At 38.3% G+C, this 26516-nt stretch overlaps 1 pseudogene; it reads left to right on the plus strand.

The window, feature by feature from the left end:
* Positions 1 to 22259: 22259 nt before the first annotated feature.
* LOC128588482 (small ubiquitin-related modifier 2-like) lies at positions 22260 to 22543 on the plus strand (annotated as a pseudogene).
* Positions 22544 to 26516: the final 3973 nt, after the last annotated feature.

Raw genomic sequence — 26516 nt, forward strand, 5'->3', positions numbered from 1 at the left:
TTAGGGAACTTAAAGATGCAATGGAAAGTATCAGCAACAGGTTAGACCATGCAGAAGAAAGAATTTCAGAGGTAGAAGACAAAGTTTTCGAGATAATTCAGATAGTAAAAGAGGCAGAAAAGAAGAGAGAGAAAGCAGAACGTTCACTGTCAGAATTATGGGACTTTATGAAGCGTTCCAACATACGAGTTATAGGAATTCCAGAAGGGGAAGAAGAATGCCCCAGAGGAATGGAAGCCATACTAGAGAATATTATAAAAGAAAACTTCCCAAATATCACCAAAGATTCTGACACACTGCTTTCAGAGGGCTATCGGTCCCCAGGTCACCTCAACTCTAACCAAGCTTCTCCAAGACACATTGTGACGAACCTGTCCAAAGTCAAGACAAAAGAAAAGATTCTGCAAGCGACCAGGAGTAAGCGCCAGTTGACCTACAGGGGCAAATCCATCAGAGTGACCGCAGACTTCTCTAATGAAACTTTCCAAGCAAGAAGACAACTGTCATCTACCTTTAATCTACTTAAACAGAACAATTTCCAGCCCAGAATTCTGTACCCTGCTAAGCTAAGCTTCAAAATTGACAGAGAAATCAAATCATTTATGGATATACAAACATTGAGGAAATTCGCCACAACAAGACCAGCTCTACAGGAAATACTTCAACCTGTTCTGCACACTCACCACCACAATGGATCAGCAGCAAAGTAAGAACTCAGAAATCAAAGGACAGAACCTAACCTCCACACTGATGCAAAAGATAAAACTAAGCAATGGACTCTCACCAAATAAGATGAATAGAATACTACCACACTTATCAATTATCTCAATAAATGTTAATGGCTTGAATTCCCCACTGAAGAGACACAGATTGGCTGACTGGATGAAAAAACACAAGCCATTCATTTGCTGTCTGCAAGAAACACACCTGGCTTCAAAAGACAAATTAAAGCTCCGAGTCAAGGGTTGGAAGACAATTTTCCAGGCAAATGGCATTCAGAAGGAAAGAGGAGTTGCAATCTTATTTTCAGATACATGTGGATTTAAAGCAACAAACGTCAAAAAAGACAAAGGTGGTCACTTTATATTGGTCAAGGGAAAAATACAACAAGAAGACATTTCAATTCTAAATATTTATGCACCCAATTTAAATGCTCCCAGATTCTTGAAACAGACCTTACTCAGTCTGAGCAATATGATATCTGATAATACCATCATAACAGGGGACTTTAACACTCCTCTTACAGAGTTGGACAGATCCTCTGAACAGAAATTAAACAAAGATATAAGAGATTTAAACGAGACCCTAGAACAACTGTGCTTGATAGACGCATATAGAACACTCCATCCCAAAGATAAAGAACATACATTCTTCTCATCACCCCATGAAACATTCTCCAAAATTGATCATATCCTGGGACACAAAACAAATAAACAGAATCAAAAGAATTGAAATTTTACCTTGTATCTTCTCAGACCATAAGGCACTAAAGGTGGAACTCAACTCTAACAAAAATGCTCGACCCCACCCAAAGGCATGGAAATTAAACAATCTTCTGTTGAATAACAGATGGGTACAGGAAGAAATGAAACAGGAGATCATTAACTTCCTTGAGCATAACAACAATGAAGACACAAGCTACCAAAACCTGTGGGATACTGCAAAAGCAGTTTTGAGAGGAAAATTCATCGCTTTAGATGCCTACATTCGAAAAACAGAAAGAGAGCGCATCAACAATCTCACAAGAGATCTTATGGAATTGGAAAAAGAAGAACAATCTAAGCCTAAACTCAGTAGAAGAAAAGAAATATCCAAGATCAAATCAGAGATCAATGAAATTGAAAACAAAAGAATCATTCAGAAAATTAATGAAACAAGGAGTTGGTTTTTTGATAAAATAAATAAAATAGATAAACCATTGGCCAGACTAACAAGGAATAGAAAAGTAAAATCTCTAGTAACCTCAATCAGAAATGATAAAGGGGAAATAACAACTGATCCCACAGAGATACAAGAGATCATCTCTAAATACTACCAGAAACTCTATGACCAGAAATTTGACAATGTGAAGGAAATGGATCAATATTTGGAATCACACCCTCTCCCTAGACTCAGCCAGGAAGAAATAGAGCTCCTGAACAGACCAATTTCAAGCACTGAGATCAAAGAAACAATAAAAAATCTTCCAACCAAAAAATGCCCTGGTCCAGATGGCTTCACTCCAGAATTCTATCAAACCTTCAAGGAAGAGCTTATTCCTGTACTGTAGAAATTATTCCAAAAAATTGAGGAAGAAGGAATCTACCCCAACACATTCTATGAAGCCAACATCACCCTGATACCAAAACCAGGAAAAGACCCAACCAAAAAGGAGAATTTCAGATCAATCTCACTCATGAATACAGATGGAAAAATTCTCAACAAAATCCTAGCCAATAGATTACAGCTTATCATCAAAAAAGTCATTCATCATGATCAAGTAGGCTTCATCCCAGGGATGCAACGCTGGTGTAACATACGCAAGTCCATAAACGTTATCCACCATATTAAGAGAGGCAAAAATAAAGATCACATGATCCTCTCAATAGATGCAGAAAAAGCATTTGATAAAATCCTTTTCCAGCATCCTTTTCTAATTAGAACACTGAAGAGAATAGGCATAGGTGGCACACTTCTCAAACTGATTGAAGCTATCTATGACAAACCCACAGCCAATATTTTACTGAACGGAGTAAAACTGAACACTTTTCCTCTTAGAACTGGAACCAGACAAGATTGTCCTCTGTCACCTTTACTATTCAACATAGTGCTGGAAGTTCTTAGCCAATACAATTAGGCAAGACAAGGAAATAAAGGGAATCCAAATGGGAGCACAGGAGGTCAAACTCTCCCTCTTTGCTGACGACATGATCTTATACTTAGAGAACCCCAAAGACTCAACCACAAGACTCCTAGAAGTCATCAAAAAATACAGTAATGTTTCAGGATATAAAATCAATGTCCACAAGTCAGTAGCCTTTGTGTACACCAATAACAGTCAAGATGAGACGCTAATTAAGGACACAACTCCCTTCACCATAGTTTCAAAGAAAATGAAATACCTAGGAATATACCTAACAAAGGAGGTGAAGGGTCTCTATAAAGAAAACTATGAAATCCTCAGAAAGGAAATAACAGAGGATATTAACAAATGGAAGAACATACCATGCTCATGGACGGGAAGAATCAACATTGTTAAAATGTCTATACTTCCCAAAGCAATCTACCTATTCAATGCCATTCCTATCAAAATACCAACATCGTACTTTCAAGATTTAGGAAAAATGATTCTGCGTTTTGTATGGAACTGGAAAAAAACTCGTATAGCTAAGGCACTTCTTAGTAATAAAAATAAATCTGGGGGCATCAGCATACCAGATTTTAGTCTGTACTACAAAGCCATAGTGGTCAAGACAGCATGGTACTGGCACAAAAACAGAGACATAGACACTTGGAATCGAATTGAAAACCAAGAAATGAAACTAACATGTTACAACCACCTAATCTTCAATAAACCGAACAAGAACATACCTTGGGGGAAAGACTCCCTTTTCAATAAATGGTGTTGGGAGAACTGGATGTCTACATGTAAAAGACTGAAACTGGACCCACACCTTTCTCCACTCACAAAAATTGATTCAAGATGGATAAAGGACTTAAATTTAAGGCATGAAACAATAAAAATCCTCAAAGAAAGCATAGGAAAAACACTGGAAGATATTGGCCTGAGGAAAGACTTCATGAAGGAGACTGCCATCGCTATTGCAACAACAACAAAAATAAACAAATGGGACTTCATTAAACTGAAAAGTTCTGTACAGCTAAGGAGACAATAACCAAAGCAAAGAGACAACCTACACAATGGGAAAGGATATTTGCATATTTTCAATCAGACAAAAGCTTGATAACTAGGATCTATAGAGAACTCAAATTAATCCACACGAAAAAAGCCAACAATCCCATATATCAATGGGCAAGAGACATGAATAGAACTTTCTCTAAAGACAACAGACGAATGGCTAACAAACACATGAAAAAATGTTCATCATCTCTATATATTAGAGAAATGCAAATAAAAACAACCCTGAGATATCATCTAACCCCAGTGAGAATGGCCCACATCACAAAATCTCAAAACTGCAGATGCTGGCGTGGATGTGGAGAGAAGGGAACACTTTTACACTGCTGGTGGGACTGCAAACTAGTACAACCTTTCTGGAAGGAAGTATGGAGAAACCTCAAAGCACTCAAGCTAGACCTCCCATTTGATCCTGCAATCCCATTACTGGGCATCTACCCAGAAGGAAAAAAATCCTTTTATCATAAGGACACTTGTACTAGACTGTTTATTGCAGCTCAATTTACAATCGCCAAAATGTGGAAACAGCCTAAATGTCCACCAACCCAGGAATGGATTAACAAGCTGTGGTATATGTATACCATGGAATACTATTCAGCCATTAAGAAAAATGGAGACTTTACATCCTTCGTATTAACCTGGATGGAAGTGGAAGACATTATTCTTAGTAAAGCATCACAAGAATGGAGAAGCATGAATCCTATGTACTCAATTTTGATATGAGGACAATTAATGACAATTAAGATTATGGGGGGGAAGCAGAAAGAGGGACAGAGGGAGGGGGGCGGGGCCTTGGTCTGTGTCACACTTTATGGGGGCAAGACATGATTGCAAGAGGGACTTTACCTAACAATTGCAATCAGTGTAACCTGGCTTATTGTACCCTCAATGAATCCCCAACAATAAAAAAAAAAAAAAGAAAGAAAAAAAAAATTGAAATTATTTGACATTAAATTTCTCTCCCACTTATAGAATAGAAATCATCATTCTAACTGGCACTAACTCCAAGGCAGGATTTCTCCACAGAGGGAATGCTGACATTTTGAGCTGGATAATTATTTGCTGAGGGGGCCTCTGTGCACTGTAGGACATTCCGCAGCATCCTGGCTTCTACCTACTCGATGCCAATGACATGCCCTCCTCCCACTGCCCCCTCAGTGGTGGCAATCAAAAATGTCTCCAGGCCTTGCCAAATGTCCCATGGGGGCAAAGTGCCCCAAGCTAAGAACCAGTGCTCTCAGGCATAATTCCTACATTCAAAACATTATGAAACCCAGACTCAGTGGAGGAAATAAAAAGTTAAATCACATATCTTTCCTTTCTGGATTAATTTTAATCATATAAGAAAATATGGATAAGGATTTTTCTAAAAGAAAAAAAAAACCCAAAACGTTTGTTTTCTACCAATAAATGGGAATCATACTCTTTTTTAAACACTCCAGTTAATTGGGAGAGCAGGAAGAAGATAGGAAGCAGTGTTTAGGTACAAAAGAGAATTCTAAGCGAAACCTAGAATTTTTTTGTAACCATCAATAAATCTGGGAAATTATGATTTTGCTCTGTAAAAGCTTTAAACATTGCATGTTAACTTTAAAAACACAAATAAAAGGAGAAACAAAAGGGAACATTTCAAAAAACATGTAAGAAAGATTAATGTTCAGCATAAAGAATCTACTAAATCAATTCTGCAGAAAATGAAAAACACTGACATTGCAACAGATAAGTAGCCTAAGATGTACACAAATAATTCACAAAGGAGAACTTATTACTCAATAAGTGAATAATAATGAGCACTAGAAAATTTTCAGCCTCACTGGAATCAAAGAAAACTAAATGAAACGCAATTTTTGCCTATAAAATCACTCAACGAAGGAGATTCTAATTGATAAGGATAAGATGAAAAAGACACTCATAGTGGTAGGAGTTTTTAAAATTAATTTGACAAAATTATGAGGCTTAAAAACAGTCACTTTCCATAATCTATCCTAAGAAATAAACCCTAATTACTGAAAAAGCTCAAAGATGCTCATTATAGCATTATCTAAGATAGTGAAAAATTGAATATCACCTAAATGCCCAATTAATAACTTACGTTACAGAGGTTACATTGTAGCGATTAAATGTAGTGTCATGAAGATATTAAAAGGTTTCTTTTAAAAAAAAAAAAAGCAGGTATAAAAACCACATATTGGAAGGGCTGGATAGATACCAACTGCAAGGCTGATCCTTGTTACCTATGAGTAGTTGGAATATAAGCAAACATTTTCCCTCCTATTTCATATTTCTAAATTTTTTATAATGTACATGTGTTACTTTTACAAAGGTAAAAGTAAACTGCATAAAAACGATTAGCCTTTCTTAATGTGCCTCTCTGAAAAGTGAGGTGTTAAAACAAGCTTGCTTCTCAATCAGGTTTCTTCAGACTGAACTATTTTCAAAACGTTTTCATCATTCAAAAGATGATTGAAGCCAAGAAAACCTAATCTGCTCTAATTTTAGGGTCATCAACCTCAGCCACATAAACATCCAGGGGAAGATGGATTCTGAAATATGCTTAAGAAACCTGAAGACATGATTTTTCTCTCTTTCCCAGCCTCATTTTATTTTACTGAATGCATCAAACCAGTTCTTCTACACATATCAACAAAAAATCCCCATAGGGAAAAAGCAACATAAAGTCAACTCATTTTCCTGGATAATCTTAAAAACAATAGAAAAAGTAATTGAAATTTTGGTGAAAATAATTAAAGAATTTAAGAAACTAAATTATTTTAATGAAAAGAATATAAATATATAAATAATAAATAGATTAGATATAGCTATGGAATCATTCATTTTCAAACATGAATTGGAAATTGCTTTAAATACAAAATGAAGTCCTACTTCATTTTATATAGGCTGCTTTTGTGTCAAAATAAGGAAGAATGCCATAGGAAGTTAACATAGATGGATGTCTCAAGGCAGGCCACAATAGTGGGGAGAGCCTGAGAATCACAATCTTAGATTAAATTAAGGAATCAAGTTAAATTAAGAAATGAAAATGGGGGTGGCACCTGTGGCTCAGTCGGTAGGGCGCCGGCCTCATATACCGAGGGTGGCGGGTTCAAACCCGGCCCCGGCCAAACTGCAACCAAAAAAAAAAATAGCTGGGCGTTGTGGCGGGCGCCTGTAGTCCCAGCTACTCGGGAGGCTGAGGCAAGAGAATCCCAGCTACTCGGGAGGCTGAGGCCACGGCACTCTACCGAGGGCCATAAAGTGAGACTCTGTCTCTACAAAAAAAAAGAAATGGAAATGGTAGTCTGGGGCCTTTAGCCATCGAAAATAAGATTCTTGTCTATATCCCAACAGATGGTCACCCTGATGCAATACCCAGACTCATGAAGGCAGGCCACTCCCTTAAAAATGATCACAAATGCTTTCATCCACCCCCATATCATATTCCAGGTTGTGTAAATTTCACCTTGAAAATAACTCTTTCATCCATCTCACCCTTTCTATTTCCATCATTGTGTATGAAAATAGTAAGAAAATAATAGCATTAATCCAGGCAGGAAATGAAGGGCTGGGTTACGATGGGAAGAAGAAGAACAAAGAGGATGGATAGAGATGAGATATAGAGATATATTTTAAAAGAAAGCCAGGAATTTATGATTGATTAGATACAAATGTAGTGCCACGTTTTCTGAACTAAAGAAAAAAAGTGGGATACATGGCCTGACAATTATGAAGGTACTTCTGAGTTCAATGGGGCAGAATATTTGTTCTCAGGACCATCTCAGAAAATCCATATAGAGGGATTTTTTTTTTTTAAGTGAGCATGACTGGGAGTTATAGAATGGGAGTCAAGATGAAAGAGAAGGGAGAGCTGGGCAATAGGTAGGAAAGGAAGCCCTCTTTAAGCTTTAAGTACTACGTTATTTTCTTTTTCTATTCAAGCATGTTCTCTTCTGCTGGAAAATGCTTTGTTAAACTGATCTGAGGTCGTTTCCATCCTCATGAGAAATCTGATGCAGTATTTCATCCTAAACATTATAAAGCTTGGCATTAAAAGCTTCCCAAAGTCTATTTTCCCCTAGAGTCAGGTACGGTTTGTCATTTGCTCACACATTCCTTCTGGCAGACTGCTTTATGATGATCCCCATGGGCAGCCATGGGGCTGGAGAGCATCCTTCACACATGACTTCCCACCGAGTCCAGAGGCCGATGGGCACACGTAGAAAACCAACTCACCCTGTTATTGATGGTGACTCCCATGTGGGACACATATGTGTTGTCTTCTCTCTGTACTGTGCACCTGGCTTTATAATGCACCCACAAAACTCAGAAAAACAAAACTTGAAGCCTGAAAATAAGTTTTGTATTAAAGTGTTCATCCCTATGAATCCAAGTATTTATTGTTCTTTTGGGGAGCTGGCCCAAGCCTGTGTTCCAGAAAGACAAAAAGTAGTCAGTATATTCTCAGGATAAAGCGGGAGGATTGTGAAAAAGGGATAAGAGCAGTAGTTGTGATTTATGGTCTAAAACCTTTCTTATATTCAATAAAATGGAGGCCAGGAGAAAAATATCTTTGAAAGTAGAACTGAAAAATCAAAAACATTGGTCACTATAGCTGTGGAGTCGCATAGAGAACAGTCTATTTTTAACTTTGATACAAGGATTTTTTAAGTCCCAAGTTATTAAATTTGGAAAGAAAAAGGGCAAATGAGGCAAATATCAGTATATATTTTATCTTAACAATTAGGTTGGTAAGCTACTAACTATATTGTAAATACAGTATGTGGTCTAGAAGAGGAATTTTTGGTCTATAACATAGTTCTCTGATATACTTTTAACATACAGCCAAAAATGAGTTTTGCATACCCAACCTTTGCGGAGTTGTGGGAAGTTTACATTTTTAGAGTGTACATTTTTTATCAACTTGTGACAGGGAGTAATAAGGGCAGATGAATGTAAAGAGACCCTAAGAAAAAAAACATCCTAAAATAGCAGTTTTATAGTCTTGTGGTCTTTGCTGGTGGTCTGTCTCTACCCTTAGAAGGCAAGACTAGAAGCCATTACAGTTAGTGGGAGTTGTGGAGAGAGACGAAAACACCTTTTCGTCTTAAGTCTCTGTAAATGTGAGATGAAGTTCTGGTGTCTATTAATGTTATTGATCAAACCACAGTGTTCTTATGTATCTGCAACAGTGATTTTTTTCAACTGGTGTGCTGTGACAGGATCTTAAGTGTGCCATGAAAATTTTTAAAGGTCATTAATTAAACTATTTTTAAAAGAAGTTCAAAGCACAGTAAGTATGCTCTTTTTTGTACTCTTTTTTTCTTTTCTGATCAACATCATGTTAGTGTGCCACAGAAGTTTAACTATAGGTTCAAGTGTGCTGTGAGATAAAAAAGGTTGAAAAATGTTTATCTAGAATATAGTTTATGCTTAAAATGTTTTCTCTTAAATCAAGATTTTCTATACTTTCTGGCTCCCTCATATGTAGTGGAAATTTTTCTCTGCTCAAAAGACAACCATGATGTAAAAAAGGGTCTTGCACTGGGTGGCCAAAAGGGGATTCCCAAACCACCAGAACAGGATTTTGTGGTAGTTAAAACCATAAATGACCTCTAATACATGTTACTCTCTGAACGGCCCCCTCCCCTGTGGTGACAGGCTTTCCTTTGGGAGTGGGTTAGCTCAGCATCAGGATGTTCACAGCTCCCTGGGGACCTCCGGCACTCCAGGGTCAGTGTTTGGTAACTGCCTTAGTCTGTGCTGGCTGCTATGTCAAAATACCCAAAGCTGACTGACTAATTTATAAGAACCGAAATGTATTTCTCATAGTTATGGAGGCTGGGAAGCCCAAGATGAAGGTACTGGGAGATTTGTTGTTTGATGAGAACTCTCTCTCTCTTTCTCTCTCTGTCTATCTCTGTCTCCATCTCTCTCTCTCCAAAATGGCACCTTCTTGCTGCATCCTCATGGGACAGAAGAAATGGAAGGGCAACATTTCATAGCTAATTCCCTCAATCCCTCTTATAAGGTACTAATTCTATTCATGAGGTTGAAGCCCTCGTGACTTAATTACCTCCTAAAGTGCCCACCTCTTAGCACTATCCCATTGCTTCTTAGGTTCCAATTTGTGCATCTTTAGGGAACACAGATTCAAACCACAGCAGGTGCAGAGACTTGCCTGACTCTTCAAACACAATGATCTTATATTTCAGGAAATGAGAAGAAACTTCTCACCTTGGGGGAATGGGAAAGTAGAGTATGGATTGCAAACCCACAGTAGCCCATTTCCAAAGGAAGACTCCAATCCCTCTTGAAGACCAAACTGATTCTGCCAAGCTCTAGAAGAAAACCAGGCATATTTTCAAGGTATCAAAATGCTACAGGAGGGAAGAGGCTAATGTCACTCAATACCACAGCCAATGGGGCTGTGTACACACAGATTTGTGTTTCACTTGTCAAGTTCAAACAATAGCCCCTATAACACATTCTAGAAACTTTGCACCAGGACATAGGTCTATCTTGAAACTATCACAAACACAAATATCAATCGTGTAACCTTTCTGAAGGACAATTTGGCAATACCTTTCAAAAGCCTTTGAAGTGAGTATATGCTCTTAGACTCAGCAATTTCCCAACTAGAAAATTGTCCTAAAAATAAAATAATCATTAATTTCCTCAAAGATTTAGCTATACGGATGTTCAACCTATATTTGTTAATGGTAATGAAAACCTAAAAACAACCAAATGTTCAGCACTAAGGAACTAAGTATATTGGTATGAAGTGCTATGCACCATTAAAGAAGAAAATTTAAGCACATGATATGTTAACTTAAAAGAAAGGTTATAAAGTAATATGAACAATATGATTCCCTTTAGGGAAGGTATCAAAAAATATAAGTAAGAAAAATTAAGAAAATCAGGATCTTCATCACCTTCTTAAGATTTCAATGTAGCCCATGGAATATTATGCAGCCTTAAAGAAAGATAGAGACTTTACCTCTTTCATGTTTACATGGATGGAGCTGGAACATATTCTTCTTAGTAAAATATCGCAAGAATGGAAAAAAGTATCCAATGTACTCAGCCCTCTATGAAACTAATTTATGGCTTTCATATGAAAGCTATAACCCAGTTATAACCTAAGACTGTGGGGAAGGGGGAGAGGGAGGGGAGGAAGGGGTGAGGATGGGCAGAGGGAGGGCGATTGGTGGGATCACACCTACGGTGCATCTTACAAGGGTGCATGTGAAACTTACTAAATATAGAATATAAATGTCTCAACACAATAACTAAGAAAATGCCAGGAAGGCTATGTTAACCAGTGTGATGAAAATGTGTCAAATGTTCTATAAAACCAGTGTATGGTGCCCCATGATTGCATTAATGTACACAGCTAGGATTTAATAATAAATAAATAAGATTTCGGTGTAGCTTCTAAAGTTAACACTATAAATATGCACTACTTAAAATAAGAAAATAAAATAAAGCTTTTTAATTACTACTTTTAAATTTCAAGCAGTTAAATATTTCTCAGTATGTATTATCTATACAAGTATGGGAGGGAGTAAGAAAGGAGAAGAGAATTATCTAAGCTGTTTTTACATGTTATTTCTCATTCAATTTCATTTAAATGTAGGATCAACTCAACTTAAATTGTCCCCTTTTGGTAGATATTGAAGATAATCAGAATGTGTATTTTCTACTAGAAAAAGCAGGAGGGAGATGCCTTGCTTTTTCTCTGAATTCTTTATCATTAAAATGCTATGATTAAGATTACTTCTTCTGTTTACCAAACTGGATGAATTCTAAAGTTATTTTTTCCAAGGTGAAGGTGTTAATTTGCATTACCTCTGATTACTCATTCAAAAGAATGAGCCAGTTGCATCTGCTATATATTATGCAGTGAACTGTTGATTATCTGTGGAGACAAGGACAGTACAAATAATAAAAATCCACAGAGAATACCCAAACTTCATTTTAGCCAGAAGTGTCAACAGTTTGCCAGAGTTGTTAGCAAGGAACAAAGCTGATTTGAGTTTTATCTCCCAACTCCCTTCCATATGCTTGAGGATTATGCTAATAACTAAAATGACCAGCAGCAGAGGCAGCCCTGGGTAATTCCAAGTTGGGAAAATTGGTTTCTGATTAATCAAGATTTGGCTGAATTGGAACAGGGATGTGCAACTATCTCCCAATAAAGATTCTAAATATTCTTCAAATAATCATCGTCTAAAAAAAAAAATCCCCTTACTTAACAATATGTTTACTGAAGTTTATGTAACCTGTGAAGCACTGCTGGCACCCCGTTTCTGCCCCACCTGAACCCTACATCTACAGAATGCAGGCAATCCTGGCTTACAAACACGATAGGCTCTAGAGACTCATTCTTGAGTGACTTTATATATAAGTTGGAACAGGTACTTTTGCCTATTATCTGAAATAGCCTCTGTTCATAAGTGTAATACATGAGTCAGATGTTCGTAACTTGGGAACTTATAATAGTCTCCATTCATAAGTACAAGTTGTACGTTAAGTCAGATGTCTGTAAACAGTAGGTTCATTTCTTTTCGTCATACTATCTGACTAAACTATCAAATTAAGATTTTTAAATATGTGTTATTTCTAGTAATCACAATTCCATATACCAGATCAAGCTATTTTGACCATATTCAATTAACCTAAAATTCAATAACCTAAAAAGTATTATGTTTTTGAAAGTTGGAAGGCAAATGTGTCCTTCTGTGACCTTTCATTAGTCTGTATAATCTACAGAAATCCTACCCTCCCACATATTTACACACATACATAAACCCTAGTAATGTCCATGATTTGATTTAACAGATGCCTTTGACATTCCATATGTCCACATATCTCATTTTAAATTTGAAATTAAGAAAGTTAAGACAGACCTTTTCAGACCTTATGAGAAATATCATTTTTCTAAAACTGCTTTTTTTTGAGGGAGTATCATAAATTGACTGACAGGGGATTTTAACTGCATTAACTTTTTAAGATTCTTTCAAGCCACCGTCTTTCGTGAATTAACTATAAATTTAGCTAGATGGTTCATAGGTTTTTTTTTTTTCCCCCCACAACAAATACAAATAAGATAAATTGTACTGGCAGCGCCCATAGCTCAGCGGTTAAGGCGCCAGCCACATACACCCAGGCTGGTGAGTTTGAACCCAGCCCGGGCCTGCTAAACAACAATGAGACTGCAATATAAAAATAGCTGGGCATTTGGCAGGCACCTATAGTCCCAGCTACTTGGAAGGCTGAGGCAAGAGAATCACTTAAGCCCAAGAGTTTGAGATTGCTGTGAGCTGTGACGCCATGGTACTCTACCAGGGCAACAGCTTGAGATTCTGTCTCAGAAAATAAAAAAAAAAAAAGATAAATTGTACTAAATGTTTCCTTATGTCTTAATGCAGAACAGCTAGTAATAAGGCAGGCTCGGAGAGGAGATTCTAATATCAGATGCATGCCATGGCTTTAAATATCTTCTACTGCACCACACAATAGATTAAAATAGGTCCCTTTACAAGAAGATTCAAATTGCCTCTTCTAGATTTTCTACAAGAACTTTTTGGTCTTTTCCATTTGCAAAGTGGTAAGACTTTCTTTGCCTAGTTTGTACATAATTTGTGTTTCCCTCCCAGGAAAATTTTCCATTTTCACCACAATCTAAGAAAATACTAGGCATTCTGAAGACAAGCTGATTTGCTGAGTTTCCACCATATAACTTTTTTTATTATGAATATTGCCACCGAGTTAAAAGGCAAACCCGGGCAATCATCCTCAGCGATGCTATTGTTTTAACCCTAAGAAGCTTCTCAGCTTCACACATACCAAGGGAAAAAATTACCAGTGTAAATCTTTCTTGGCCCATATATTTGCTTTCTCACTTGGGCATTATTGCTTTAAATAATTGGACATTTTCCCGAGTCTGGAGGGAGAGTGGCTTTTCTGTGAATGCGAACGTTTCAAACCAAGCCTCACAGTCCCTTCCTCAGCATCCTCCCTCATCAAGCACCAGAAGGAAAACCGAAGCACTAAAACATCGCACTAAAATTTCTCACACTCATTTCCAGATTTGGGGGTAATTTTTCTCCAAATTGTATTAAAACTTTTCAAAGATAAATACAGAATTCCTGCTTACATACAAACTGATTGGACTTATTACCACATCCCCTAAAACTCACCTATAACATTTATTGATTTTTCAGGACCTCAAAACATCCCTGTTACTTTCCAAAAATAAAAATTTCAAGAAGTAAAATTGGAAAAAAAATAGCATCCACCTAAATATGAATGAAGGTGCCATATATAGACCACATATTCACCAAGCATTCAATAATCGCCTACTTTAAGTAAAACAAATTCTAGTGGTAATGATAGGGAAAATTATGTCTTCTATGATAAAAATATGATGCCGTTTAATGACGCAAATTTTTCCAGAATTGGCAACGCTCTTTTTTTACTTTTATTTTTAACCCTTTTCTTACTCTTATACCTCATTTCAACTTGTTGGCAGTAATCTAGACAGCAAAGGTTTAACTCCAAAGAGAGGACATATATTTACCCCAAAATCAGTCTGAACTCAGTGTCAAGCTAAGGGCTGATTCTCTGTCACACATACAAATGCCCAAATCCTCACACGTTCCTTCTTTTTGTTCATTTTTGGTCCAAAAATTAATTTCTGATTGTTTCTTTTTCTATCACATGACAGGGGTGAGGCTGGGGAGCTACGTTTATCCCCATAACACAACTAACACTTGTAAAGTCATTTCATTGAGAGTACTGAAAATGTTGTAGTTTAATAATAAAAAGAAAGCAACCTGAAAATATGGTATTTATGGGTCTCACACTGACTTTTATAAAGAAGTTAGAAATTAATCATTTTTTAAATGAATGAGTCAAACATATTTTGTAATTTCTTTAAAGCTATTTATACAACTACATGTTACCATAGGTTAAATGTCTCCTGCATCTCTAGCTGTTACGTGAAATTAAACTCATTTAAATTGCATACACTTATTTTAAACCAAAGCATTAAACTAAACTGCGTCCTTTATCTCTGCTATTTTGAAAAATTCAAAAAGTATCTAAAGAAAAGATAACTTCATAGACTCCCTATGAGAAATATTTCCCATTAAAGGCTGCATTCCAGAGGCAAAGAGAAATGGGGAATCGAGCAATGTTCTCCTGATTTCATTTAATTGTGTTACTTATTTAAAGAATGCAAGCCCAAAAAGGTCTGGTTTTTCTTGAATAGTAATACTGTGGGGCCTGAGATATCTAGATACCAACCTTTCACTTTGCTTTACATGCAAACCTAGACTGAAACATTCTAATTAAGAATCTATCTTTCTCCTTTCCTCCATAAGTAAACTTCTCAAAAGAAAAATCCCAAGGATTTCCCTTGCTGCCCTTTCACTCCTACATGGTGGAGAACCCACCTTCCACCCCTCCCACGCCGTTCAAATGCTGTTGTTCCTGTGACCAGGCACTATCTGATTGCTGAATCTTGTGAAGGCTTTCTAGTCCTCATCCCGCTTCTGTCTGCTAATGCTTTACCCCTCACGGCTCTCTCAAGATACACAAGGATGACCTTTCCTGTGAAGCCTTATGAACCCATGGCCCAGCTGGCCACCTTGGGCATCCCACCCTCTATGAACCCTGTGCACGTCCCATTAGAGCATCTACCACACAGCTAGTTGCCCATTTGTTTGTGTCCCTCCCTGACTGAGAGCAATGCAAGTGAGCAGAGTTTTAGCCTTATTTATCTTTCTACCCACATCACCTACCCAGTGTCTAGACTTGGCTGGCAAATGATGCCATTTTTTCCGATCTCAGGAAGCAGAGCAGAAAGCCCTGGCAGCACTGCATGGTAGTTCTTCTTCATGGCATTAAGACAGAGAGGTTTTGCCTAACTTCTTCCGAGGCACAAACGTTTTCTTTTTTTGTTTCTTTGTTTGTTTGTTTTGTTGCAGTTTTGGCCGGGGCTGGGTTTGAACCCACCACCCTCGGCATTTGGGGCCGGCACCCTACTCACTGAGCCACAGGCGCCGCCCATCACAAACGTTTTCATCCGTACATTCCTCATTCCAAACAAAGAGGATTCTACCTCAGACCACTGTGTCACCAAACGTCCCAAAGCTCCTTTTGTACCTGAAATGGACCCTGAACAGAAGTGTGCTGCGTGGTGAGAAGGGGAAAGGGAAAACTGCAGAAGCCTAGAAAGTTTCCAAAATAAATCCACTTTTCCTGCCTCTTTCCCCTTCTCTGTGCATTTTCATCTCTTTCAGAAGCATTGACACCTCCTATCCATCTAATCAAGACAAATCTTTCATGCAGTAATTAAAATACAGCTCATCTTCCGGGGGAACAGAAAAAACAAAGGCTGAAACAATTAGCTGACTGTGCCAAACAGCATGGGTCGCCCCCTCGCGCCCCCATCCTCTCCCCCTCTTCCTTCTTTCAATTGCTTGCTTTAAAGTACTGTTTTCACAGGAAGGAAAAATTCATTCCTGCTGAAAGGTAAGAAACTGAACAGACACTTAGACTAGGAAATAGTTTAATTGAATTTCATAGGAAAAAATGCTTAGAATTGTTTAAGACAAATGTTGGATTCTCTGCTCTGTTAGAATTGTATTAGGCATGAAAGGGAGCCAGAGATACCTCTAATCTGTTATTGTCAGGTTAGAAGAGAATATTGCATTAGCATGCAAAAGGACACAGCCCCGCAGTACAGGGACAGACAGGACTTCTCAGAATGAAGACTGCAGAGCACAGAGGTAAATTGTACTAGTAATAACTCAGAAGATGGGAAATGAACTTGCACCTTGTAAGGTTATGTGTGCCTTGATTACATTAGCACTACTTGTGATATTATGCAATATATTCATTTTTATTGTATTAGTTTTTGAATAGTCTGTAAAAGGCCAGTGTTTTATTTGGCTCCCTGAGCCACCTGTCTTTTCTACAACATCCCCTACTAGCACATTCAAGCATTAGCGTTCAGGCTTTCTAAAATCTTTTAACCATCGATGGCTGCCAGCAGTCAAATTAAATTCAAAGGGTTTAGTATAGCTTCAGGTTTTAGCTATATAATTTACTAAGAATGCCCAAAGCACTTGCAATCTAATTTGCAGTTCAGCAATGAATACCATTCCCTAACAAAATCTGCCTGAAATTTCCTTTTGAGGATCCAGGAAAAAAAAAAAAATACACTTGTGACACCTGTGTGTCTTCCTTCTGGCACTGACTCAAAAAAAAAAAAAAAGAAAGAAAGAAGAAGAAAAAAAAGAAATCTACTGAGAGAGGATGATATACCTCATGCAAGGTAGCAAAGAAAAGAGAACCAAGAGAATGGATTTGTTCTCATTGCCAGGTCATCCGGGTGGGTATAGTCACCTTTAATTTCTTTTTTAAATTTAGGATTTTTTTCAATTTCTTCTAAGCCCAAGTATTAGCATCAGACTTGTAATAGTTTCACTAGCAACCAGCATAGGCTTAACCAAAATCTTGGCTCTCCAAAAAGCAAATAAATAAAAACCACCGCAGAAAATCTCAGATTTGATCATTTTTAAGCAAATAAATAAAAATCACTGCAGAAAACCCCAGATTTGATCATTTTCATATCTTTATAGAATAAATTTAGTCTGTTTTCAGTGAGAAGCAACTCCTAGAATTGCCTCCTAAGAATTAGTGTCAATTCCTAATCCTAGCGTCAACTTCATTTCCATGACTTAGTCTCAATGTACCAATGCTTGCAGCATCCTCTAGTTCACCCTTTTTGAAGGGAAGCATAGCAAAAAGTGACTATTAAAAATCAACAGCTCACTTATGGTACTGTTTGTGTTATGAAAAGATTGCCCTGTTACCCAAATGACTTAGACTGACTCAGGCAGGAGGAATGCTTAAAAAGTGTTTCAAGAATATTCCGTGAAAGCTGAAAATATAAAATCTTATTTAAATTTTAATGTTAGGTTCCATGTTCTCTTCTCTGGGTGTATAGGAATTCTTATTCCTGGTCATAGGGACAGAGTAGCTACGGGAAAGGCAGATAGATGCCAAATGTCAGGTGAAACCTGACCTCTCACAAGCTCTCCTTATCACTGCGATGGTACTCAGCACAAAGGAGGCTAGAGACATCCAATAATCCGGCGGAATGAATTTAATTAATAAAAGGCATGATTTAGAAGCCCATTGGAGAAGTCAGAGATGCTAGCAATACCCACACAGCGTTAATCACTCACTGTCCAGCCAAATAAATGTAACTCTAGGAATCGAACCATTAGAGTACAAATTGGAAAGCGCCAAGTCCCTAATGACTCTAATGATCTAAATCTGGTTGTTGATAGCTCTCTTTACATTTCCCACTCAATAAGCCCCTTTATTCCTTGTAAGAAACTCCAGAGTTCATAAAATTTGAAAATACCAGTGTGGAAGCATTTTTTAATGTTTTTAAAGCCAACCAACATATCCGCCCTGGAAAGGAAAACTGAATCATCTCAGAACAACAGGAGCAGAAGCCCCGGCCTGTCTGAGCACCTGCACCCCTAGCTCACACTTCTACTCCTGCACCCCCTCCTCACGCGTGCAGGCTTTCACGGGTGCTGCAGATGTCCAAAAGTTATGGCAGAAAATGAAAGAGAAGTGAATGCCGCATATTATGACTTTTTATTTCTATCACAATGGAAGAAAAGGCATAACTAACCAGTTCCATAAAGATAAAAATGAATCAGGCATCACCTTTCTCCTCCCAACCGAACTGCTTCTCCACCCACTTCCACTTATAACAAGAAACCATATTTATTTGCAGAGCAGGAGACAGAAAATTAATGTAGCCAGCCATTCACTTTCCAATTAATTTGGTGAAGCAGCAACGCAATAATCCAATTCCATCAAGTCAGAACATGAAAAATCAGCTGCATAGCGTTTGGTACCATTAGGAGGCGGGAGAAGAGAAGTAACTGGCATTTTTAAAGACCTTCCACGTCAGGCTCTTACTGGGCCCTTGCATGCTCTCTTTCATTTTCATCCTTACAAGAACCCCACAAGGAAGGAATTGTTATCTCTATTTTACATAAAACTCTCTTTACAAAGAAAATTTACATGTCTTTCCAAAGATTACAGAAAAAAGATGTGGCAATGCTGGGATAGTATCCAATGTCTGACTCCTTGACTTAAAGTTAAAATGAATAAACAATAAAAATTATGACACTTTCTATATCATTATAATCAGAAGAGGGCCTGCACTTGCTAATTTTAATAATTCTGTTTATTTTTGCTTTAACTTTTCTTTGCTATTATTTTGGTTACCTTAGATGTAGTCATTTCCTTCTTAAGAAGCAACCCAACCTTACTCATTCCTTTCTCTTGTTTTACTTTCATCCTTTCCTTTCTCCACTGACTCATTTCTATCTCCCAAAGACTTAAGCAGGCAAAACAACCAAGACCATAACCTAATGGGAATTAATGAATTGTGTTTCAATTAAAATTCTGAATACAGATTATTAACATTTTATGAATACTTCTCATATGCATTTCTGATTGGAATAACTTTGCAGAGGACTAAGGTCCAATAAAATCCCACACGATGTACAGTGTATGTGTCAGACATCTAAAAATTCTTGAGAAAGCAATTACACTGAGTGCTAGCTAATAATAAACCAAATGGACAGCTATGATATGAACTGCATTTCCTTACAACACTACCCCCACCTGACTCTGCATTTCAATCTTTGCTAACTCTCTGCAAAAGAACAGATGTTCTGCTGTGGGTTGAGAAATCAACAGTTACCATTCATATGTTCCAAAAATTCAAAGGCCTAGTGCTGCTGTTTTAAGGATGCTAATTAATTCTAGCCCTTATGCTCCAATGTTCTTGTGGTTTCAATCAATTGCAATCTCGCAAGACCTCGGTCCCTACTATCCCCTTTGCATGCCTATGGGGAAAAATAACTAGGAAACGTACACGTCACTAACCGGGGGCTAGGGGAAAGAAGGGGGTTAATCTAATATGCTCTGATTTTGTATATTTCCCATAACGTTATCATTGCCCTCCTCTGCTGTACTGATTTGAACAGGAGGCACAGCCCAGCTGACAAATATAATTGAAACAATGCCTAGAGATGCTTTTTGATCATATTTTTCCCCATGTATTTACCATTCAAACTCAGACTAATTTTGGAGGCAGGATAGAAAGAGCTATTTTTTAATCCATTCCTATTTTGTCTGTCTGTATGTGTGTGTTTGTTTCCATATCTAGTGTTGACTCCGCATAATACTCAGCTAAGAGCATGTTTAAAATGCAGGTTCTGGGGCTAAAAGCCCACAGATGAATAGATTTATGAACATGCCTGGGTATCTGCAGTTTTTTACTAAATGCCCTCTTTAGAGGAAGATGTTTCAAAGACCCCAGGAAATGCAAGCATGCTCCTGAACACAGATGTTACCAATCTATGTCACCTTTGTCCAAGACGAGAGCGTTCAAGCAGAAGCGGTGTGGCGGGTTATGTACGGTGTGACTATCCTGTCCTGTTCACATTACGAATCTTGCTCTGCTCCCCAGCCAGGCAGATGTCCTTCACACCAGCATTTCCCATGGTCACCTGTGATTTGAATCACCCAAGCTGATGACAATCACTGGGAGGGGGCCCAGAGATTTGCTTTTGTAGCAAGCACCCCAGGTGAGTCTTATGCACTGACCTGGGGGAAAAAAGAATGAATCAGATATGTACCTATTTTGTATATTTCTCATAGTATTGTATTGCTTCTCTTTCTATTGTATTGACTTGAAGGTAAGCACAGCCCAGCTGACAAATATAATTGAAATAACTGAAACTGCAGTTGGGTGAGCTGCTAGGTACCACCAAAGCAGGCCTGCCCCGGGAACACTCATCAGCTGGGGAGACAGTCAGACCTGGGCTGGAATCCAAAATGTTTTACTTGCAAGTGCCTGATTTGAAGTTACTTAACCTTGAACAAATTTCCTAATCTGTATAAGCCTTATTTATCCCATCTCTAAATTTGGAATAACAGCATAACCTTTCAAAATGTTTTAAGGATTAAATATGATAATGTATGGCCAAATCTATGGTGCAGAGGAGGGATGTGAAAATAAAGGGAGTGAGGGGCTCACATCTGGGGCCTGTGGCTCTTTCCACCAACTATTTGCATGAGTTCATACACAAGATTCTTTTGTTTTTTATCTGAAAGAGAGTAAAAGTTGTCAATTTTTTGTTTTAGTAAACTATGGGAGGAGCTTAGAAAAGAGGGGTCAGAATTGAAGAACTAGGTATTGTGGGCTGAACCTTTGTGTCCTCCCAAAATTCCTGTGGGAGAAGAGAAATGTTAACCCCCATGTAATGGAATTTGAAAGTGGGGTCTTTGGTGCACTCATGAATGGGATTGGTGGCTTCATAAAAAGAGGCCAGAGAGATGGCCTCTCTTCACCGTGTGAGAATACTAGAAGTCACGTGCCTAAACCCTGGAAGAGGGCCCTAGTCAGAGCTCGGCCACACTATCATACTGAGCTTGAATTTGCAGCCTCCAGAAGTGTGAGAGATAAGTGTTTGTTATTTAAGCCACCTAGTCTACAGCAATTTGTCATAGCAGTTTCAACTGACTAAAACCAGAGGTTATAATGGTACCCACCTCTTCCCTGCCACCAGAATCCACATTGTATCCCAAGACAGGGATGAATTAGGGCCAGGGTATAAAGGAGCTATATTCTAAAGAGATTGTTTGTTTGTTTGTTTGTTTATTTGGGGGGGGTTGTTTTGTTTTGTGACAGAGTTGCCCTCACTATGTGAGAGAGTTGCTTTCACTATGTCTCCCTCGGTACAGTGCCATGGTGTCACAGCTCAAAGCAACCTCAAACTCTTGGGCTTAAGTGATTCTCTTGCCTCAACCTCCCAAGTAGCTGAGACTACAGGCGCTTCCCATGACATCCAGCTATTTTTTGGTCATAGTTGTCATTGTTGTTTGGCAGGCCCAGGCTGGATTCGAACCCACCAGCTCCAGTGTATGTGGCTGGCACCGTAGGTACTGAGCTACAGCGCTGAGCCTCTAAAGAGACTTTTTGAGACTGATACCCAAGTAGAATTTTAGGCCTCAAGTAAGAAAGCAAGGTAAAGAAGTGGGAGAGAGCCTTTCTCCATTTCTGTGTTGATTCCATTGCTGCTCAGAAACCTAAAGTTGTACATCACTGGAAGAGTCAAAAGATGGAACTTAGCATAGATCTCATTGAGTGGCCTTATAGCTGCCACCATTAGAAATGACAGTGGAGGCTCATTTGGTGCAGACCTGGTACCTCTTTTGTGAAGCGGCAGCTGAGGAGACCTGGGCGCTCGCCATGGCAGATGAAAAGCCTAAGGAAGGAGACAAGACTGAGAAAAACGATCACATCAATTTGAAGGTGGCAGGTTCAGTTCTGTGGTACAGTCTAAGATGAAGAGGCATACACCACTTAGTAAGCTAATGAAAGCCTATTGTGAACGATAGGGTTTGTCAATGAGGCAGATCAGATTCCAATTTGATGGGCAGCCAATCAATGAAACAGACACGCCTGCACAGTTGGAAACAGAGGATGACGATACAATTGATGTGTTCCAACAGCAGACAGGAGGTGTCTACTAAAAAGGGAACCTGCTACTTTACTCCAGAACTCTGCTATTATAGACCAAGATGACATTCTCCATTAGAAAACTGCAATTTGGTTCCACCACATCATAGTTTTCTCTATTCCTTTCATTTTCCCCTTCCCTATTCCTTTATTGTACATAAAGTATGTGCACAAGCATATTCATTTTTTTTTAACTAAATGGCCAATGATATGTTTTGATTGACATCAGGTGGAGATGGGCTGGGGAAAGATATTGGTTCTGTGAAAATATTCTGTGAACCCCCTTTTCTCCTTTAGTAGCGTGCTCATCTGCTCTTTATAGTCCAGTAAGTTATTTTGCTCTCACTGTTTTAACAAAACAACAGCATGAAAAACCTTGCATACCTTGTTCAATTGGAGAATTTTAATGTTTTCATTTATCATTGTAAAACCAAGGACAATTTTATAACTTTTTTGTACATAGCTGTTACACGTAAGGCAATCTGTCTTTAAGTAGGGATAAATTACTCTTAAAAAAAAAATGAATCCTAGATAGTTTTCCCTTTAAGTCAAGCATCTTGTTTTTTAAATAAACTTCTTGTTTAAAATGAAGAAAAAAGAAAGAAATGACAGTGGAAAGACTTACTGCAATGGCTATGGGGGCTGGAAGAAAGGAGGTCACCACAGAAAGCAAGGAACATAGACTAATGTTGCTTAATTCCTAAGCTGAAAATTCAGTTGTCAGCACATGCCAGCCATGACTGGAAGCCCCACACACCTGCGGAGGGCTTTGCAGGAGCAGATAAGGGACAGGAGAGGCAAATCTGGGTTACTGGCATCAGCACACCCTGCTGTGCGTCCATAGATGGGTAAGTATTCACAGTAACAATTTTCATTATAAATGCCTGTCATTGGATCCCAAGGGGGACCAAACAAGTAAGAGCAGGGAAAAACAAATGCATTTTCTTGGCCAGAACTAAATGTCATAATAAAAGCTCAAATAGTGGTAACTATCATTTTCTACATGAGCTTAGCTGCCATTGACCTCCAGCAAACTATTTTAACTTATATTTGATACAATCTCTCCATCTGTGAAATATCCTAGTTGGCAGAGGCTCCCAAGGCTGGATATATGAAGATCAAAATAGCTCAAGATGATATAGAGAGAGTATAGGAAAGAGTCGAGAAATTAAGGGTTTGGTTTGTATCTAATGATCAAATAGTAAAGCCACCTGTGAATTATATCGTATTCAGATGGATGACAGCATAAGTGCAAAAACCTGGGTTGTTCTTCCACTAAGATGCTGAATGACCTTGAGCAAGTCTTTTTAACTCTGTCAGTCTCACTTCCCTCCTTTGTAAAGGGAAGAGCTGGATAAAGCCTATCTATCTCACGCAGAGGGCACAGGTAGAAGAAGTCAGGTCTTGAGAAGAGCAACTAAAAATATGATTCCCTTATGATGCCAAGGGAGTTACATCACCCAGTACTTATAGGAATCTAAATGTTGACTGAGATCTCTGTAAGCAAAACTAAACCCTTAAAAGCCTTGTCAGGCATTTTGTAGTCATTTGGTAGTACAGATTTGAATGTGTATATCTTGAGCATACCCAGATGTTTATATCAACACCATTTGGGTATGTGGTTAAAAAGTCAATGTTTCACTTAATAAAAGCCAGAGAGATCCCTTTCTGGGATTAGAGCTACAGAGAAGAAGAGAAGACAGCACAGCTTGTCTTGACAGAGCAACACACTGTGGTCACCAGCTTGTTGATGACACTGGTCATTTGAGTTCAATATGCTCATTTATTGTTTCATCAACAAATTTTTACCATGCAGTTTTGCCAAGCTACAGATTATGCAAAGACTTAGAAAGTGCAAAGTTGTCATCCTTGTTGTCTCTGAATATGAAACTTCGTTTGGAGAGATAGGTATCCAAGCAATTACCAAACTAGATAGTATCTCACAAGGATCACATGACCTGAGGATTTAAGTGCCATTTTTTTTTTTTTTTTTTTTTTTTTTTTTGTAGAGACAGAGTCTCACTGTACCGCCCTCGGGTAGAGTGTTGTGGCGTCACGCGGCTCACAGCAACCTCTAACTCTTGGGCTTACACGATTCTCTTGCCTCAGCCTCCCGAGCAGCTGGGACTACAGGCACCCGCCACAACACCCGGCTATTTTTTGTTGCAGTTTGGCCGGGGCCGGGTTTGAACCCGCCACCCTCGGCATATGGGGCCGGTGCCCTACTCACTGAGCCACAGGTGCCGCCCTTAAGTGCCATTTGTTTTAAATGTATGGATTTTAATCAATGACTTTTCTTCAGCAGAGTGAGACATCAATTCCAGATGGAGTGCCCCAAGGTCTTTCCAGTGAAAATGGAATTTGTGCTGGCATGTAATGGATGACTGTAAAGAGATGAATGAACTTGAGGGGTCTGACTCTAGGAAGGGAAAATTAGCCCAAAGGAACTAAGTTGGTAAATCTCAAAGCAACCAGAATAGAGCGGGTGATACCATGTCATGCACTGTTGTCATGCGTCCACCACTAACAGGTCACTATTTCTATACCTCACAAAGTGAATCCCACCAAACCAATCCTTATCAATAGCTCCTTGACCCAGGGTACCTATTTCTTAACCACAATGAGTCAGATCCTTAGATGAAGTGGTTAGTTGCCAGACCCCAGGTTAGAGGTCTAAAGATCCAATCTTTTTACTAACACAGAAGAAAAATAGACCTTCCCATTTTTGCTCACATTCAGTAACAGCAGAAGAGTATGTGGCCCCCACTCACCTCTTAGCTTGAGCTATATCTTCTGCCTTTAGCCAACCCAGTCATTTTGATCCACAATAAAGCCACCAGGACATATCGAGAGCATGAGTGGCAAAAAGCCATACCATTGAGCTTCCCAGAAGGAAGTATATATCATAAATATCCCAGACATATCTGAATTTAGCAGTATAGTATTGCTCTACTGAGTATGTAATTAATCTTCTTAGCCATTAGCTATAGGTGATACCTCGTCCCACAAAGAACTTTCTTTGTAAATCAGCAAGACCTCATCAACACCTACTGTTGGAAAATAAACTCAGGACCAATGCCAAGAGAAGACATAAAAGTCTCTCAATGAGAGAGAGATGCTGGGTACCACGCATCCCCACTGAGTTGAATTTATCCAGTTTCATAATTCTCATTATTTTATATGGCTTTCAGTGGTTGGAGTATTTTAAAATCCCACAAAAATATTTTTACAACAACATTATCTCTTTGTAAAGTTTCTGTTAAACTTTCAATAACCTTCTGTAACACAACATGTCATTGTTTTAAAGTTTGGTGTTTGTTCCTTCATCTCACACATTCCACCCTTTGACAGGTTCCTCTCAATTGGTAGTTTCTATTTATATTTCGATGTATTAGTATAACAAATTTAAATAAAATTCTCCACTTGTATCATTAATTAGCATCTGGCAATGGGCCTGATTAAATGCCCTTGGCAGCAAAATGATTTAAGTATCAAAAAGGTTATTTTTATCATTTATTAAAAATGCCTGTGAGGCAACTCTTACTTCCCAACCTCTTGCTCAGAGTCTAGTACACCTCTTAACGGGCCTCTCTGGGTTGTATGGAGTAACTGTTAATCAGTATGGTCAGTTTTCTAACAAACGAGGAAAGCTGCTCTGAATGAAAATGATTAAACATGTTTTAAGTTTAGATGAGTAAAAAATCTGCTCATTCATACCAGAACTTCATGAAACAAGGTTTTCTCTTTGTTGTTGATATTTTTTTCATGGCACTGATATTTTATGTATTGATACTGATTCTTTATTGAGATTCTTCTCCTATGCAAGAGATCTATTTAACCAGCAGAACTCCTAATATGTACTCTTCTAAATGAGATGCTAAATGTACTTCATCAAACACCCTGACTGAATATGAACTGTATTGGACATAGAAAATCTTTGCTTTCTAACTACAAATTCTCATGATAGGTCTCTGTTATTCACCACTG

This window comes from Nycticebus coucang, chromosome 1, assembly GCF_027406575.1.
Source record: "Nycticebus coucang isolate mNycCou1 chromosome 1, mNycCou1.pri, whole genome shotgun sequence".
NCBI classification, from domain to species: domain Eukaryota; kingdom Metazoa; phylum Chordata; class Mammalia; order Primates; family Lorisidae; genus Nycticebus; species Nycticebus coucang.